Here is a 16,087-nt window from a genome sequence, read left to right as displayed (position 1 = left end):
AGTTACCATTGCCTTTGAAAATCAGTCTCCTAGTGCACTGTTTTTTTTCAACAGATGGTGACAGGATCAATGCTCCAAAGCACCTTTAGGGGATAGTCCTTCCTTTCCTTCTTCAGTCGCTTCTCAAAAAAGGCCTTACCCTTGGATCATCTCTTTCTTAACCTGGTTGTGTTCAGGGCCCTGTGGAACCACAATTAAGTCTCCTATATTTCAGAAGTAAATACGAACCTTAGTGTTTGACAGATGTTACTCTGAGACCTCCACCAACGGCCTTCAGTTCCATTCAACACAATGCTCCTCCTACTCATTCCCCCAAAAAAATCTACAAACAATTAAGGATCTCTTGAAAAACACCTACGTTGGATGAGAGTGGAGAGTTGACTTCTTGGTGTTCAGACCTGCAATCCTATGTTTGGTTCACACTGTACGTTAGATGCAGATATGCTGCCCAACATGACAGGAGAAGGTGTCAAGTTAACATCACAAGAGCAATAACAGCAATGCTGCATATCCTTCACACTTTCAGCACGCAAGCTGTCCGAGTGACTTATCTTCTTTCAATGTTGATTTCCAATAGTGCAACCCACCATCTTATAACACTCTGCAGGAAATATAATGGGTGCTGTGATGAGAGTTCGTTATCTTTGTGATGAAAGAAAGAGATTGGGGTAAGCATTGAATCTGAACTTCCTGAAGAGAACTTCATTGATAGGTTTACGATATTTCTTCTCAATGGATTCTTATTCTTGTTGGCCTGAAGAAGTTAAAAATCTGCGGAACAGCTAGCTGGAACAAGTCAAGGACAATGGACAAGTAGACAAAACAAATATCTTAGTTCTCACCAGATGGTGGAAGAAGTTTTCTGAATTACCTCTTTCTGAATTGAAGAACTTGAAGGTGGACATAACGAGAACTTGAAGGTGGAAATAACAAAGTTATTTGTGGGATGCTCTTTGATAAAGCAGAAGGATTAACATGGGCTTATAAAAGGAGTAGTCTTTGTTCATGAACTGGAGTGGCCTGAGCCCAGTATCTGACTTGAGCTGGCTATAATAAGTGTGAAATGGCCTGATTCAGCATAAAAAGCAAAGGAATGACATTGAAGGCCTGCAGTGAGGTGGTGTCACCTATAGCCTTGGGCCAGAGCCAATGAGGGGTGGACACAGGATGACCCGATGAATCAGAGCCAACAGAACCAATGTATAATGATGCAGAACCAATAAGGGAAAAGAATAATAATGAAGGTTTTTGGAGGTATAGCAGTGAGAACTCAGGAGACTAATGAGCGAGAACTCTGGGGAGACTAACTGTCACAAGGAAGACCCCCGTGCCTGGGCAGGGAAGAGAAGAATCAATCACTTAACCAATGGGAGATCCCCTATTTTTGTGTAAGTGAGAAAAGTAGTTTGGATGAGTATTGGTCCAAAAGGAATGATAGAATTCAGGAATGACATGGATATTTGCATTTGATATAATGTTGATATAATAAGTTGTGAGTAATTTGAATTATTTAGGATTTGTGTGGTCATTCACCTAACCTAAGTTAGTTGACCAAGGTAAGGGTCAACAAATCTCTTATAAATTTTATTGCAAAGTGTACAGACTGATGCATGTAGAAATCCAGACAGCTCAAACAAGGTGTGTCTAGTTTATTTAAAGGTTCTTTACTGGCTATCTCTGGAACATCCTACACCAGGCAGCAGTTAATTATATGACACAATTTTTAAAGAAATGATGGCCTTAAAGCAAAAATTGTTGTTCATAGCTAATATAAGCTAATCATCCTCAACTCAGAGGGATGGTGTATAAAAGAGGATTGCATGTACAATGCATTTGTACATACAAAACATTGCATGCATTTCATAATAAAATCTAGTTTACCATATTTACAAATTTACAAGTTTATCCATGTCTCCAGTTTTCGTACTCTATGATTTTTGCAGCGGTGCTACTGTTAACTTGCATTGAAACTGTAGATTCACCAGGTAATCTGGAGTATCAGCCATCACTGGATTTAATGTTGCCCTTCTTGACGCTTAACAGACATATTTTGACTCCTCTTGACCAATAGTTGGATTTACTTCAGGAACATCTTCAATCTCAGTCAGGTATCTTCTATTCTGTCAGGTATCATATGCTATGATCAACTGGACAATATGGACTTCGCTGAATTTCTTTCCAGTTTCTGAAGGATATTTCTTGGACCCCTTAATGTCTACAATCCCTTAAAGCCCCATCTCCTCATCTCTGACCTGCCTGATGGTCTCAGGATACAAATTCTGTGATGCAGGCTGAACCTCTCCTCTTTGCAGCTTAAGTCATGATTTTTTTTTTAATCACTTCTCTGCTTTTCCTTCCAAATTGGGTTAGAAGGGACTCAACTGCATTACAACTCTTCTACTGATTAAAATTTCAGTGGATATCCCTGTTGTGGAATGTTGAATGTGGTTTTATCCTATTGTTTAGGACAAATACTTAGTGGATGATATTCAATCGACTTTCCATAATTAGTTTTTTTTCAATGCTTCTGTTACCATATGACTGATATTTCCATTTCTCTATTTGAAGCTGGGGGATAAGAAGATAACAATATTTTATCCCTTTATTCTTTATGAATTACTCAAAATGAAATGATCTAAACGGTAGACCATTACGTGATAAGATTTCTTCACAAAGTAGAGTCATAAAGTAATGGAATACTACAGCATGAAAGCAAGCCACTTGGCTCAACTCATCCACACCAACCAAGATGCCCTCCTACACTAGTCCCATTTGCCCACATTTGGCCCATATTCCTCTAAATCTTTCCTATCCATATACCTGTCCAAATGTCTTTTAAATGTTGTTATTGTACCTGCCTCAATCACTTCTTCTGGCAGCTCAGTCCATATATGCATCACCTTCTGCATGAAGAAGTTACCACCTCAGGTCTCTTTCAAATCTTTCCCCTCTCATCTTCAATCTATACCCCCTAGTTTTTGATTCACTTTCCCTGGGAAAAAGACTGAGTGCATTCACGCTATCTATACCCCTCATGATATTATACACCTCTATAAGGTCAACCTTCAGTCTCCTACATTCCAAAGAATAAAGTCCTAGCCTGCCAAACCTCTACCTATAACTAACGACCTTGAGTCCTGGCAATGTTCTTGTAAATCTCCTTTGCACTCTTTCCAGCTTAATTATGTCTTTCCTGTAACAGAGTAATCATAATTGTACACAATACTCCAGGCATGGCCTCACCAAAGCCCTGTACAACTGCAACATTACATCCCAACTCCTATACTCAATGACCTGACAGAATGAAGAACAGTGTACCAAATGCCTTTTTCACCACCCCGTCTCCCCATCATGGAACTTGACCTATGGCACCACTTTCAGAGTCATAACATCATAGAGCATGGATGTAGGCCCTTCAGCCCAACCAGTCCATGCCAACCATGGTGCCCACCCATCTAGTCCCAATTTCCTGTGTTCGGCCCATATCCCTCTAAGCCCCACCCCTTTGTGTACTCATCCAAGTACTTCTTAAATGATACTATTGTACCTGCCACAACCACTTCCTCTGGCAGCTCGTTCCATATACTCACCACCTTCTGCATGAAAAAGTTGCCCCTCAAGTCCCTTCTAAATCTTTCCCCTCTCACAGTAAATCTCTGCTCCCTAGTTTTGGACTCCCCTCCGCTGGGAAAAAGACTGCTACCAATCACCTTATCTGTGTCCCTCATGATTTTATAAAACTCTATAAGATCACCTTTCATTCTTCTATGCTCCAAGGAATAAAGACCTAGCCTGGCCAGCCTCTCCCTATAACTCAGGCCCTCCAGTTCTGGCAACATCCTTGTAAATCTTTTCTACACTCTTTCCAGTTTAACCACATCCTTCCTATAACAGGATGACCAAAACTGTACACAGTGCTCCAAGTGCAGCCTCACCAACGACTTATACAACTGCAACATAATGTCCCAATTCCTATATTCATTGCTCTGACTGATGAAGGCCAGCATGCTAAAGGCCTTTTTGACCACCCTTTCCATCTGTGACACTGCTTTCAAACAACTATGCACTAGTACTCCTAGGTCCCACTGTTCCATTACAATCCCTAGTGCCCTACCATTCATAGTATAAGTCCTATGCTGGTTTGACTTTGCAAAATGCATCACCTCACACTTATCTGTATTGAAATCCATTTGCCGTTCTTTGGCCCACTCCCCCATCTGATCAAGATACCCCTGTAATCTATGATAACCTTCTTCACTAATCAACAACACCTAATTTTGTGTCATCCGCAATCTTATTGATCAAGCCTTGTGCATCTGCTTCTAAATTATCTATGTAAATAACGAATAACAAGTGTCCCAACACCGACCCCTGCAGCACACCACTAGTCATCGGCCTCCATTCCGAGAAACAACCTTCAACCACCACTCTCTGCTTCATACTTGCAAGCCAATTTTGAATCTACCTAACTAGCTGTCCCTGGATTCCATGGGATCTAACCTTCCAGATCAGACTACCATGTGAGATCTTGTCAAAGGCCTTGCTAAAGCCCAAACAGACAATATTCACTGCCCTACCCTCATCTAACTTTTTGGCTACCTCTTCAAAAAACTCTTAAAAGTTCGTCAAGCACGATTTTCCACGCAATGCTGACTCCTCCTAATCAGACTCCTGTCTATCCAAATGCTGGTAGATCCTATCCCTCGGAATTCCTTCCAGTAACTTCCCCACTACTGATGTCAAGCTAACTGGCCTGTAGTTCCCTGGCTTGTCCTTGCTACCCTTCTTAAACAATGGAACATTAGCCACCATCCAGTCTTCGGGAACTTCACCCGATAAAGTGGCTAACGATGAAGCAAATATCTCCACAAGGACCTCCACAATTTCTTCTCTAGCCTCCCACAAAGTCCAAGGATGCACTTGGTCAGGCCCTGGGGATTGCTACACCTTAGTACGCCGTAAGGCTGCAAATACCTCCTCGCTGGTAATACAAACTCCTCCAAAACATTTCCACTAGTTCCCCTTATCTTTTGACCGATCATGATTTTCTCCTCAGTAAACATCAAGGAGAAATATTCATGAAAAATCCCACCCATCTCCTGCAGTTTGAGACATAGGCAGCCCTGCTGATCTCTAAGCAGACCTACTCTTTCCCTAGCCACCCTTTTACTATTTATATAACCATAGAACCTCTTGGGATTTTCCTTAACCTTACCTGCAAGATCCATCTCATACAGTCTCTTTGCCTTCCTGGTTTCCCTCTTAAGAGTATTCTTAATCTTTTTATAATCATCAGGGGATTCACTCATCTCCAACCTCCTAAACACAATGTATGCTTCCTTATTTTTCTTAGTCAGAGCCTCAATATCCCTTGTCAGCCAAGGTTCCCCAAACTTGCCATTATTACCCTTCACCCTAACAGTAACGTGCTGCTCCTGGACTCTTGATGTCTCACTCTTAAAAGCCTCCCACTTGTTATTCATTCCATTCTCTTCAAACAGGCTCACCTAATCAACCCCTGCTAGATCCTACCTAGTTCTCCCTAAATTAGCCCTGCTCCAGTTTAGGACCCTAACCCTAAACTGGACTGTCCTATCCTTTTCCATCAGTATCTTAAAACTAATAGAATTATGGTCACTAGAGCCAAAGTGCTCCCTGACTGCCACTTCAGTTACCTGCCCTACCTTGTTCCCTAAGAGGAGGTCCATTATTGCACCGTCCCAAGTAGGGACCTCTATAAATTGACTCAGGAAACTTTCCTGGACACATTTCACAAATTCCATCCCATCCAGGCCCTTAATACTTTGGGTAGTCCAGTCAATACAGGAGAAATTAAAATCTCCCACTAATACAAGCCTATTATTCTTACATCTGTGAGCATACCTTAAGTTCCCGCTGACTATTGGGGGATCTATAATACAGCCCCACTAGAGTGACCCTTTGTCCCCCAAGAATCTCATCTCTAAATACTGGTGTTACGTCCTCCCTTATCAAAAATGCAACCCCCCTCCTCACTTACCTGTACCTCTGTCACACCTGTAGCATCTGTATCCTGGAATATTGAGCTGCCAGTCCTACCCTTCTCTCAGCCATGTTTCTGTTATGACTATAACATCCCAGTCCTCAGAGCCAATACACGCTCTGAGTCTGTCTGCCTTACCCGTTAATCCTCGTGCATTGAAATAAATGCAGTTTAACTGGGTATTCCTTTCCCTGCCTTTACTGTGCCCCTGGCTATCCTGATTACTAAACTTGCTCTCGCTGTCTACTGCTTTATCCCATGACTTGCTCCTGCTCAGAGTCCCATCCCCTTGCCGATCTAGTTTAAACCCTCCCATGTAGCATTAGCAAATTTCCCTGCAAGGATATTGGTCCCTCTCTGGTTCAAGTGCAACCCATCCCTCTTGTACAGGTCGCCTCTACCCCAGAAGATATCCCAATGGTCCAAGAACCTGAATCCCTGCCCCCTGCACCAGCCATGAATTCATCTGGCCTATTCTATTTCTGACCTCATTAGCACGTGGCACCGGGAGTAATCCAGAGATCACTACTCTCAAGGTCCTGCCTCTTAACTTCTTACCCAAATCCCTATACTCATTCTGTAGGACCTCATCCCTTGTTCTACACATGTCGTTTGTATCAACATGTACAACGACCTCTGACTGTTCGCCCTCCCCCTCGAGTATTTTCTGTAGCTGCTCTGAGACATACTTGACCCTGGCACCTGGGAGGCAACACACCATCCTGGCATCTCTTCTGCAGTCACAGAATCTCCTGCCTGCCCCCCTCACTATTGAGTCTCCTATCACTATCGCCCTGTCTGACTGCACCCTTTCCCTTTGAGCCTCAGAGCCAGTCACAGTGTCAGAGACCTGACTGCTGCTGCTACCCCCTGGAAGAACATAATCCTCAAGAGTATCCAAGAGGAATACCTGTTGGTGATGGGAATGGTCACAGGGGAACCCTGCACTGACTTTTCCTGGTGGTCACCCATCTGTCTGAAGCCTGTACCCTGGGTGTGACCACCTCAATAAAAGCCTCATCTATGATGTTCTTAGATTCCCAAATGATCCTGAATACATCCAACTGCAGCTCCAGTTCCTTGACCCAATCCATCAGGAGCTGCAGCTGGATGCACTTCCTACAGGTGTAGTCATCAGGGAGACTATGAAGTTCCCTGACTTCCCACATCTTCAGGAGGAGCATTCCACTGCCTTAACTGCCATCCTGCCTACACTGAATCAAGTGCTAAGGATCAACAACAAAATAAAATCTCAGAGACACAAGAGATTCTGCAGATGCTGGAAATCTGGACCTACACACAAAATGCTGGAGGAACTCAGCAGGTCAGGCAGCATCTATGGAGGGAAATGAACAATCAACATTTTGGGCCGAGACCCTTCATCAGGACTGGAAAGAAAGAGGGCAGAAGCCAAAATAAAAGGGTGGGGGGAAGGGCAGGAGCTCGAGCTGGCAGGTGAGAGGTGAATCAGGTGAGAGGGGGAAGGTAGGTGGGTGGGAGAAGGGGGAAAAGTGGGGAATGATGTGAGAAACTGGGAGGTGATAGGTGGAAGAGGCAAAGGGCTGAACAAGGTGGGATCTGATCGGAGAGGACAGTAGACCATGGAATAAAGGGAAGCAGGCGCCCATCACCCACATCTTCCTCCGTCTGGTTCACCACCTCCTTGTTGTAAATGTGCTGGAATAGTTTAACCAGTGGAAGGCCCATCTCACAAAGACTGCCTCACCATCTGTCAGAACCCTCACTGACGGTGAAATTCATAAACATTCAGCTTCATGTGGGGCCTGTTAAACATTAAAATAATGTTACGTGAAAATTATCTTAAAAAATAAAAATTAACAGATGTAAAAATCCCACAGTCATGCTTAAAACCAATTAAAGGCATTTAAACTAACAATCAGATCAAATAAAAATCTCTAATTCGTTTTGGCATTCAATGTCTCCCATTTTTGTTGATGGGGCTGCCATAATTGGGTAAGGCCTGCTGGAGGTTTGGCAAATCTGCTGAAATTAGTATTTTCCTGTTGGGCTCAACATTCACAAACATTCAATAACATTGACATTTGTGACAGTTGCTGAGCTTGGGAACAAATACTATACATGGGAGAAAATACTGTTTTCCTAATGATATCCTTAATGCAAATGAATTATTCTGTGACACATTTTCTAGTTATCAAGACATAATGGAGGCACATTCCAAGGGAAAGAGGTTTGGGATTCAGCAAAAGGGATTTCAAATCTACCATAGAGGATTCAGGCCAAAGAAAGGCATTCTCTGTGTAGTTGCTCCAATATCCATGACTGCTCAAGTGCCTGGTACATCACTGGAAGCTGGAGAAAAGTCAGTTTTCCTCTTATCAGGCAGCTCCTGCACTGAGACCACATTCCGCATTGACATGCTGACACCTGGGATTACAGGTGGAGCAAGTATCCCGAGGCACGCGCTCTGCTGAGCAGAAGGCCTATGCTCAGGACTAGCCTGGTTATAGGCTTACCTTCTGGTAGATTTAGGTGGATCTCAGCAGAAGGTTTTCTTTTGTTTCGGAAATTATCTTTGTTCATAAAAATATACAAGAAATACACAATGCAAGACTTCCTTTACATTCATACAGTCGTCTAGTCTAAAATTCACAGTTTCATTCAGGTTAGCATATTTATGTACAAAGCACCAGTGCCACTCATGTGGTCTCTTTTTACAATGCATCTTTCAGGTGTTTGTTCTGGGGCTGTTACACAGGACCCAGCCCCTCAGTGCCCAGTGGCAGCAGGAGCTTGGGTTGCAGACCTTCCACACAAAGTCTTTGTGTGCTGCACCAAGCTTCAGTGTGTCCCTTAGCATGTATTCCTGCAGCCTGGAGTGTGCCTGGTGCCAGGAGTGTTCAACGGGAGATTTGCCCTTTTATGTAACAGCACAACAATCTGATACAATTTTAGTGGCTGTATGAACTATTTCAGAGGATAGGCAAGCATCAACAATTTTGCCATGGGTATGAATTCACACATACCCTATTCCAGGTAAAGGACATTAGAGAACCAGGAGGGTAGTTTTAAAAGACAATCCAGGAATTTTGTGATCACATCTACTAATACATATCTCCATGAGGATGAGCAGGGAAAGTTTTTTTACACAGAGAATGGTGGGTGCCTGGAATGCATAACCAGGGATGGAGCCAGAGGCAGATACGATAGAGGTGTTTACGGTGTATATGAGGCTCTTAGACACATGAATATGCAGAGAATAGAGGGATATGGAGCACGTGCAGGCAGAAGGGCTTAGTTTAATGTGGTGTCATTAGGTTAAACAGTTCAGCACAACATTGTGGGCTGAAGGGCTTGTTCCTGTGCTGTACTGTTCTGTGTTCTAATACAATTATTTAATTCCAGATTATGTAAATTATTCAATTGGCATAGCGGAATTCAGGTTTATACTTCCATATAACTAGTCCAGGACTCTGCATAACTATTATACCACTGTCCCAGTCAAAGACAGACTGAACGAAAAGAGAGTGAATTGAAAACTTGCTGCAAGAGAGGTAGAGTAACAAAATGAGTGAGATATGGATGTCGAGTAGATATGGTGAATATGTTATTGATCAGCACTGAGACAGAAGATAGTGAATAGATGGATCTACGCAGTGCAGGATATTTAACATTATGTCCATGATAAGTAGAAATGAGGGTGGAGATTAGCACAATTAGTGAATTCTTAAAAAGGAGGCTGAGGATCATCATTAACTTAACTCTTTAGATACACAGCTCTTTAGTTTACTTTCACAACTTCCAAAACTCACTACTTGTATTTAAGGTATTACCTGCTCTAGATGAACTTGGCAGGGGTTTGACTTGATGAGTCTTCTCAGATTCTTCTTCAATGGTTCATCTCCAGAGACACTGCTATCACTGCTATCAATTATCGTGTGAGGCACCATTTTATGTACCTCCTAGACATTTCTTTGACTCTTTCAAATTCTGTTTGGCACTTTAACCACCAGTTCTAGTATCATCTAGTAATTATCAGGATGTTTGTTGCACTTTTGCAATTTACCAGACTGTCTGTTAGACAGTATCCGAGGATATTTGCTCATACCGAAATATCTTCATCTGCTTGTTCTGTGCTCACAGTCACAGAGCTGTGTTGCACAGCTCTACCTTCTCACATAGATGCTAACCAGATGTCCAGCATTCAATCATTTGTCCGTGCTTCACCATGCTTCCTTTGTTCTGCTACTCACTACAAGAATGTGGGGAGAACAAAAAATGGGATTAATATAAATGGGTGGTTGATGGTCAGTGCGATCATGGTGGGCCAAAGGGCCGATTTCCATGCTGTATCTCTCTACAGCTCCATGACTATCTATCTCTAGCCTAATAAGATTACTGTATCTAGTTCCAATTCAAAAGCTGATGGCAGCAAAGAAATAATGAAACTTTATGCACTAAATTTTCTAGTCACATTAAGTTGAGTGACTTCACTGAGCAATTTAGGAGCGGTGCACAGACCATGAGTGAACAAATTGGCTAAGATAATGTGACAGAGCTTGATATTTTACTGTATGTTATGTGCTTGAGATTAGGGTGTGGCATTAATTTGCAATTTCCTGTTTTGGGGATGTAGATAAACGGGTATTTCTGAAGTTTAGGTGTGATATTACTGCTTTTCTGTGGGTTTGAGCTGCAGCATACAGCAGAAATAGTTTGTGTGATAATGCTTGCCCTTTCAGATGAAAGGTATCAACAGGAATAGCTTAGTGGTTTGTTTTCACTGCCAATACCGACGCTCACAAAAAAGATGAAAACAATTAAGGATCCAAACCAAAAGTAACCCATTCCCCAACCTTCCCCTTGGGAAGAACAGCATTACTCATATCTTGTGATCAGGTCAGGAATGGCAAGAGGGGATTTAAGTATGTTTCTGCTCCTTTTGACAATTTCCCTTGATTTACAACAAAAGATTCCTACCAGTTAATGTGCTTTTAAATGTATTCCTAATTGGATGAAAGCCAGAAAACATCTAAATAGCTGAGAAAATTAATGGAGGACTAATCAATGAGCTCTTGGTGAAGATGCCCTGATGTAGCAGCAATCATAATATGGTTGAATTTTTCATTCAGTTTGAAGGAGAGAAGAATGGATTGGAGAAACTTAAATAAGGGTAATTATGAGGGCAAGAAAGCAGTCATTACCATGACTTGGCAGTTTGAGTCCATTGCCTATGAATTCATTCTTGATTGATGGTGTTACAATGCAATATGGAGATAACTTTGTGTATTGCTCCACTTCTGAAATTCAGTTCCATTGGGTTAATGGAAAATTTGGAAGAACACCACACAATGCAGGTAGTAGTACATCGAAGAGTACAGCACAGGAACAGGCCCTTCGGCCATCATGTGCCAAACTAATTAAGGTAATGGTGCCTAATTAAACTAATCCCCACACATGGTCCATATCCCTCCATTCTCGACACATTCAAGTGCCTATCTAAGAGCCTCTTAAATACCTCTGTCGTATCTGCTTCCATGACCACCCCTAAGAGTGCATTCCAGGTACCCCCGTGAGACATTTAGAGGCAGTGACTGAAGACAAATTTTTCTATGGTTTTGACACCTCCACTTCCCTGCTGTACATCTGCAGGCTGACTTTTCAACCACAGAAAGTGATACAGGCCCCTGTGCTGTGCAACCTCATGCCTTTTGACAATTCTAACACAAGTAAGTTCTTAAAGGTGCAGTTCAATTAATTACTCTTTTCTGTTGTCTTCTTTGATCCTGACAGAAGCCCACTTTCTGTCATGTCTCTTGCAGCATTCAATCTGTTTTGTCTGTGTTGAATTTGTGGTGGTAGACTTGGAATTTCTCCAGCCAGTGAACATACTGAGTCTTTGCTTCACTCAGGGAATGTTCCAGACTGGAGAACTAGCAGTCACCATGAATAAGAGTTTTGTATGGATGATGTTAAAATGTACTGAACCCTACAATTGTCTTTGCAGAGGGACTGGAATTGATTAGCAGGAATTAGTGATACTTGGTACAAAGGTTTTCCTGATTAGCCCACTGTAGCCAGATCTTCTACTTCTCCCATACACTACCTCAAATGCCTGTTCAGGAATTCCACGTCTTTCTCCATGTAAGACAGGACAAGCTTTGTTAGTGAACTTGTCCACAGAAATACCATGCCAGCAAGATTTGGGTGTTGATGAGGGAAGATTGAGTGGGGATGGAAGGAAGCAGAGCTAGGGACACAGTACTCTACTTCCTTGTTTTCCATATAAATCTCCATCTGACAAATAAAAATCATTTAATAGTGAAATACTGAGAGTTCAGGTTTAATGTAAGGATGGTAAAGAGGGCAAGACGGGGAATACTGGTTGTCAAAGGACACTGAGGGCTGGATAAAGAAACATGTGGAAATGTATGGTAGGTATAGAGAACTGAGAAGAGTGCGGCCCTTATAGAATATGTAAAGGGATATTTTAAAAAAAGGAAAATCTCAAAGCACTTCATAAGTATATTAAGAGCAAAAAGGTAACCAGGGAAAGAGTAGGGTCTGTTGAGAACCAAAAGGGCAATCTGTGTATGGAGGTAGAGGATATGGGTGAGGTCTTAAATGAGTACTTCTCATCTGTGTTCACTGAGGTGAAAGACATTGTAGTTGCAGATTTCAGTGAGGGGGACAGGGATATTCTAGAGCATATTAACATTAAAAAGGAAGATGTATTCAATGACTTAGCGAAGATAAAGATGGATAGATCTCTAGGGCCTGATGAGATATATTATATATTTATATGTACAGTATATTCATAAGATAAGACAAGATATTTATTTATTAGTCACATGTACATCGAAACACACAGTGAAATATGTCTTTTTGCATTACTGCCAGTGTGCTGGGGGCAGCCCACAAGTGTCGCCACTCTTCCAGCGCCAACATAGCATGCCCACAGCTCCTAACCTGTACGTCTTTGGAATGTGGGAGGAGAGTGAAGCACCCGGAGGAAACCCACGTAGTCACGGGGAGAATGTACAAACTCCTTACAGACAACAGCGGGAATTGAACCCAGGTCGCTGGCGCTGTAATAGCATTACGCTAACCGCTACACTACCATGCCACCCTGTATATATGTATATGTATATATGTATATTTATGTTCTGTGTGTAGTCTGAAACTATGTGCCTGTGATGCTACTACAAGCAAGTTTTTCATTGTACGTGTACCTCTCCGTACTTGTGCACATGACAATAAACTTCAGCTTGAGATGTATTGCAGGCTGTTGTGGGTGGCAACAGAGGAGATTGCTGGGGTGTGACAGGTGAGGTGCCAGATGACTGGAGGGGACAGCAGACATGGTACCTTTTATTCATGAAGTGCACCAGGAATAAGCCTGATAATGACAGGCCAGTGAGTTTAAGATCATTGGTAGGAAAATTATTGGAAAAAGTGCTGAGGAACAGGATTAATCTACACTTGGAAAAATAGCATGGCTTTGTTAGGGGGCTGTCCTGTCTGACCAATTTGATTGAATTTCTTAAAGAGGTAACAAAATATGTTGATGAGGGCAATACAGGTGATGTAGATTACAAGGATTTTAGTTAGGCCTTTGACAAGGTCCAATCGGGGACCAAAAGTTCAAAGTCCAGGGCATCCAATGCAATTTGGCAGACTGGATTCAAGGTTGGCTTGGTAATAGGAGGCAGAGGGTGATGGTGGTGGGTTGTTTTTGTGATTGGAAGCCTGTGACCAGTGGTGTACAACAGGGATATTACTGTTTGTCATATACTGTACATTAAACAATTTGGATATGAGTGAAGGAGAAGTGACAAGGAATTTTGCAGATGACACAAAAATAGGTGGTGAAAATAGATAGTGAGGAGGATACCCTTAGATTGCAGGAAGATATTGATTAGCTGGTAAAATGGGAAAAAAACTGGTAAATGGAATTTAATCCTGATAAGTGAGAGGTGATGCACTTTGAGAGGACTAATAAGCTTGTGATATACACCAGAAATAGTAGGGACCTGGGTAGTATTAAGGAACAGTGGGGCCTCGGTGTAAAAATCCAAGAATTTCTGAAGGTGGCAGCACTGGTTGATAAGGTGATGAAGAAGGCAAATGGGAAGCCATTAGTCGGGACATAGAATATAAGAACAAAGAGGTAATGATACAACTTTATAAAGTATTAGTGAGGCCACAGCTGGAGTAATGAATGTGTGTAGTTCTGGTCAGGAAGGAATGATGAGAGTGCAGAGGAGATTCAACAGGATACTGCCTCAAATGGAGCATTTCATTTCTGAGGAGATTGGCTGACAGGTAGTAGGTGTTTATATAGGTCGGCACAACATCATGGGCAAAAGGGCCTGCACTGTGCTGTATTGTTCTATGTACTGATGTCTGTGTCAAGCAGTTGGATCCAATTCTATGTTCCCTCTCCAAAGCCCATTTTGGAGAGCACATTCATCATATGCATGTGCAATATTTTGTCAAAGGCCTTCTCCTGGTCCAAGCTGACTAGGTCCATGTCCACCCCTCTGTTCCACACATAGACGATGGTATCCCTGAACAGCAAGGCTTCCATGTTTTTCTTTTATTTCAAAAATAAACTTTATTCATAACAAAATACATATACAAAAAGAAAAATAGTGCAAAGCTCTTTACATTTTTAGTGTAATTTGGTAAATACATTCAGTGGTGTTAATACTTTCTTTTTTAACCACAGCACCTTTGTCACTCATGTGGCCCCCTGGAGCGATATGGCCTTTCATTATTTGGAGGGCTTCCCCACCAAACCCGAGCCCCTCCATGTCCAGTAGCAGAAAGACCCGAGACTGTGGTCCTTCCCCAAAGAGCCTTTCCATTGGCTGCACCAAGCTTCAGTGCAAACCTCAGCATGTACTTCTGCAGCCTGGAATGTGCCAGTCAGCAGCATTCCCCTACGGACATCTTGCTGTACTGGAAGACTAAGGAGTATCTTTCACTAAGTTGATGATCTTCCAGCAGCTACACTTGACATCTGTGTGTGAGTTTGTGTGTGTGTGTGTGTGTGTGTGTGTGTGTGTGTGTCTGTGTGTCTGTGTCTGTGTGTCTGTGTCTGTGTGTCTGTGTGTGTCTGTGTGTCTGTGTGTGTCTGTGTGTCTGTGTGTCTGTGTGTGTCTGGGAAAAACCCATAGATTGGAGTGTCCTCTATTATGCAGCTACTGGGGATGAACTGAGACAAGGACTCTTGCAACCTTCTCCACACCCTCTTAGCAAATCCAGTCTGCAAAGAGTTAGTTGACTGTCTCCTTGCCAATGCAGCGTGTGTTGGGAATGATATTTCGACTGTACAGGAAGGGTCTGACTGGGAGGGCCCCTCTCACCACCAGCCAAGCGAGGTCTTGGTGCTTGTTGGTGAGTTCTAATGATGAGGTGTTCTGCCAGATGATTTGGTATTGGTATTGATATTGGTTTATTATTGTCACTTGTACTGAGGTGCAGTGAAAAACTTGTCTTGTATGGCGTTCATACAGATCAATTCATTACACAGTGCATCAAGGAAGTACAGGGTAAAAACAATTACAGAGTACAGAGTAAAGTGTCACAGCTACAGAGAAAGTGCAGTGTAGGTAGACAATAAGGCGCAAGCTCATAACAAGGTAGATTGTGAGGTCAAGAGTCCATCTCATCATATAAGGGAACCATTCAATAGTCTTATAACAGTGGGATAGCAGCTGTCATTAAGCCTGGTGGTATGTGTCCTCAGACTCCTGCATTTTCTGCCTGATGGGAGAGGGGAGAAGAGAGAATGATCCGGGTGGGCGGGGTCTTTGATTATGCTGGCTGCTTCACCAAGGTAGGGAGAGGTATAGACAGAGTCCCTGGAGGGGAGGCTGGTGTCCATGATGTGCTGGACTGTGTCCACAACTCTCTGCATTTTCTTGCTGTCTCGGGCAGAGCAGTTGCCATACCAAGCAGTGATGCATCCAGATAAGATGCTTTCTATGGTGCATCGATAAAGATTGGTGAGTGTCAAAGTGGACATGCCAAATTTCTTTAGCCTCCTGAGGAAGTAGAGGCACTGGTGAGCTTTGGACA

The 16,087-nt window shown here is 42.6% G+C and overlaps 1 protein-coding gene across 1 annotated transcript in view; it reads right to left on the bottom strand.

The window, feature by feature from the left end:
• LOC127571563 (G-protein coupled receptor 55) overlaps nucleotides 1-9,889 on the bottom strand; it is a 34,646-nt gene extending 24,757 nt beyond the window's left edge. The window contains exon 1 of the mRNA XM_052018055.1: nucleotides 9,835-9,889. The gene's annotated coding sequence lies outside the window, so the exon portion shown is untranslated. The remainder of the gene's footprint in view (nucleotides 1-9,834) is intronic.
• Nucleotides 9,890-16,087: the final 6,198 nt, after the last annotated feature.

Source organism: Pristis pectinata, chromosome 6 (genome assembly GCF_009764475.1).
Source record: "Pristis pectinata isolate sPriPec2 chromosome 6, sPriPec2.1.pri, whole genome shotgun sequence".
Taxonomy (NCBI): Eukaryota; Metazoa; Chordata; class Chondrichthyes; order Rhinopristiformes; family Pristidae; genus Pristis; species Pristis pectinata.
This window is presented reverse-complemented; position numbering and strand designations above follow the sequence as displayed.